The 3612-nt window shown below is 41.9% G+C and overlaps 1 long non-coding RNA gene across 1 annotated transcript; it reads right to left on the bottom strand.

The window, feature by feature from the left end:
• Nucleotides 1-1635: 1635 nt before the first annotated feature.
• On the bottom strand, nt 1636-2866 carry LOC125481641. Its single transcript, XR_007261420.1, has 2 exons — nt 2500-2866; nt 1636-2215 (listed from the first exon to the last, which is right to left on the bottom strand). It is a non-coding gene; the product is annotated as an uncharacterized LOC125481641 (long non-coding RNA).
• Between the last annotated feature and the right edge of the window lie 746 nt (nt 2867-3612).

Genomic DNA, 3612 nt, shown 5'->3' with positions numbered 1-3612 from the left:
ATGGCTTCATGATCATCAGAAGATTCTTAACTCCAAATCCTTCAAAAACTCCAAATCCACGGCAGGATTCAAATCTGGGCCCCAAGACTTTAGTTAAATTTCTGGATTAATAATCTCGCAATAGTACCACTTGGTCATCATCTAAAGGCTTGGTAAAAGTATCTTTATCTGGTTGGCAAGGCGTAACTAATTGGGGGGGGCGGGGGTGCACAGGATTCAGTGCTTGGGCCCCAACTACTTACAATCTATATTAATAATTTGGAAGTAGGGATAGAAAATACTATGGCCAAATGTGTAGATGGCACTGAAACAGGTGATAAAGTAAGTTCCAATGAGGAACCTTCCAATGACCCTTCCTCACCGGACCCAAAACGTTAACTCTGATTTTTTTCTCCACAGATGCTGCCAGACCTGTTGAGCTTTTCCAGCCATTTCTGTTTTTGTCAGTGGAGACTTTGCCTAGTTGCAATGAGACGAGGCATTGGGCAGAAGGGTATGAGATTCCTCAATATTTTGAATGTCTCTTTCAGGAAATGAAGTAAGGTGTCACAGTTTAGGCATTTTAAATACTACGTTCATACACACTGATGATACTGAAGAGTAGGAAGTGCCCTTCCAACCAAATGTTGGATATCTTAGGTTACATATTCCAGGGTTAAGGAATGAACATATTTTGCTTTAATTTCTGTAATATCCTTGGAGTGTGGTCTGAAAGACAAAAAAACTTTACACTAAAAATCTGATTAACTGACCAAAAACCTACAGATTAAACATATTAATATGATTTTCTTAGCATTAAAAAATCCTAAGAATTTCAGAGGTCAGTTGCCTTTGTTTCTGAAATGGTCAGCAACTAAAATTGGTGAGATCAAAGACACTTAACTGTCCATTTGTATTTTTGTCATGATCTATACTCAGGAAATAATTGGATCAAAGTTTTCTTGATGGCAGGACAGTTTCTATTTAAAATGCTGTTGTAGGCCAATCTACACAGCTGGGGAAATGGACAAATTGGAGTTCATCCAGAGATTTTGATGGAACTCTTAGCCTGGAAAGAGAGTTAATATCTCAACTTTAACAGCTGTATTACAAAAGTCTTATTTTGGCCCACATTAGCTACAAAAATGTTATTGGGTTCACTGCTAAAAATCAAGATGGTCAATGAACAAATTACCAAAGTATAGTATTACTTTGAATGCACTTTTATTCATAAGTCTTGCAGACTATAAATTACAAAGTTCAGATTATGTGCTAAATGGCTGCATCACCAGTAATTATTGTATTTTTATTTCTATATGTTTAAAGTTGAATATAATCATTTGTTAATGCGATACTTTTTAGTCTTTGTTAGCAAGAAAACGTGGAGGTTCTCTCTGTAACCTCTAATGCAATGATCGTGGTTAAGAGATAATTAGTTGTTCAACTAGAATAGTGTCCTTCTCAGAAACTACATCATGTTGCAGTTTTCAGTTTCATTGGATGTGCAATTTGTCCCTCTGCCATAGAATGGGGTTGGGTGAAATATTGAATTGTAAGTGATTAAGGAAAGATTAGAGAAGTTGGATAATATACTAAAATGAGTTGGAAATTAGAACAATATAGTAAGATATATCCAGAAACTTTCAGGACGTCACCTTTCAGTTGCAAGTTTTTTTTATTGGTTTTTGAATCTCTTACAATCAATGATAACAATCTCATGATGAACACATGTTTGAAGCTTTCATGATTCGTCTAGTTTCCGAAGAAGAACCACTGTTTGGATGAGAGGACCATTTGAACTCTACGGTCTTGTCAGAATTTTGTGGCCTTTTCTCTCAATTTGTACCTCCCCAGAGATAAGAGCAACTTAATAAAAAATCAGAAATTAAAACTGAAATAGGTCAAGCACCAACTGTACAGAGAAACATAATTGATGTTTCAGGTCTAACATTTACGATCACCTTTCATCAACAAAGAGAAAAATCTGAAACAGAGTTTATGGCCAGAAATTTTTAACTTCATAGTGAGTGCAGAAGATAGTGCCCAAGCAAGCAATGAGCATGTTGTTTCTTAGGCTTACGTTAAGAAATAACTGATTTGGCCTTTCACTGGAACACTGCAGCAGGTAAGTGAGACAACAAGGTGCCGAGCTGGATGAACACAGCAGGCCAACTCTCTCGTACAAACCTCAGCAGGTATGTGATCTTGGGTAACTTTCTGAAAGACGCTGCACAACCTGGGGATCAAAGTCAAAATTGTTATTCAAGTCTTCAACAGCACTTTCCTAGCAGTCCTGCCACCTGGCAAATTGTTTCATAATTCTTTTAAAACTAAATGTTTTTAACCCTGATGGAGTTTCAAATCCTTCCTGTCAGCCCGGAGGACACTTAGGTCATGGATAAAGTAGGAATTAAGGAACTTGAACATATCATTAGCAATGTTCAATGATACAAGAACATCACTTCGCCATTATTGTGGTCACTGTTTCTGAGCTCAGGCAATTCTGTTAGATCCACCTACCGGCATACAGACTTTACTTTGCCATGAGCTCAGGTTTGGTTTAGATTTAGACACAGTTACGCTCTAACGAAGCCCTGAACACATTATCGGCTGTACTTTCTTTCCAGAATCTTCAGGCTGGCCCGCCGCCAGGGCCCGTGGGATACAATCGGAGATAGGAACTACACCTCCCAGTAGGCATCGCGAAACCCTCCGTGGATGCGGTATAAACGTCGAGCAGCAAAGCATCCCGGATGTATGGAGCTGCGCCCAATGTAAACAATTCCCCGTTTTTGTGGAGCAATACCTGACTTTTCGGACTGAGGAATGTATTTTGGGCCGCTAGTCCGCACGGTCCCCTGGGAATTTGTAGGAAACGTCATTTCCTGAACAGTTTACTACAATTCCCATTAGGCAACACGAGCAGCTGTCCCGTGTCCCGTATCCTGGTTGGTGGAGGTTGGTGCCAGTCATAGGCTGATAGACGTGTGTTTCCGGTGTGTGGTCGAAGCCCTCCTGCTGCGAGGGAGTTGAGATGAAGTGGTAGAAGCGGAGCGCGAAGGGGAATTTACAGCGTTAGCGTGAGGCCCAGAGTGGAGAAGAGAAAGGCACAGCGCGCTTGCAGTCATGGAGCAGGAGTTCGCGGAGATCGATAAACAGGGCAACTGGGCGATGCTTTACCAGGTGAGGGTGGTACGAGTGTCCGGGGTCGCGAGGGCGAGTGAGCGAGGCTCGGGAGTTCCCCCCCCACCCCCCCCCCACGTCCCGATCAGCCCGGGGGTTCGAGTTACAGGCTGCCTGGAAGGAAGTGTAGACCGGCGGGTGCAATACCTGGGTCTCTGTACCGGCAACTCATGTGTCTGTCTTGATTCTGTGTGTTTAACCACGTCCCATCGGTGTGGGAGCCGCTCGTGGATTGTGGCGGGGTTTGTCCAATTAATTAGTGCTGTCAGCAACCACTCCGGCAAATTACTGTGCAAACACTATAACCAGAAACTGTCAGTCTACTGTCTTGGTAATATAGTGACTCACATCGACTTTTGAGAACAGCATAGGCAAATGGTCTTTGTAGTTACCGAGGGTGGTTTTTCTTCTATCTCTAGGGTGAATTTGCTGTTTTAAAGCATCCGGTAA

The sequence above is a fragment of the Rhincodon typus genome, unplaced genomic scaffold, assembly GCF_021869965.1.
Source record: "Rhincodon typus isolate 14 unplaced genomic scaffold, sRhiTyp1.1 hic_rhity00002913, whole genome shotgun sequence".
In the NCBI taxonomy this organism is placed as follows: domain Eukaryota; kingdom Metazoa; phylum Chordata; class Chondrichthyes; order Orectolobiformes; family Rhincodontidae; genus Rhincodon; species Rhincodon typus.
This window is presented reverse-complemented; position numbering and strand designations above follow the sequence as displayed.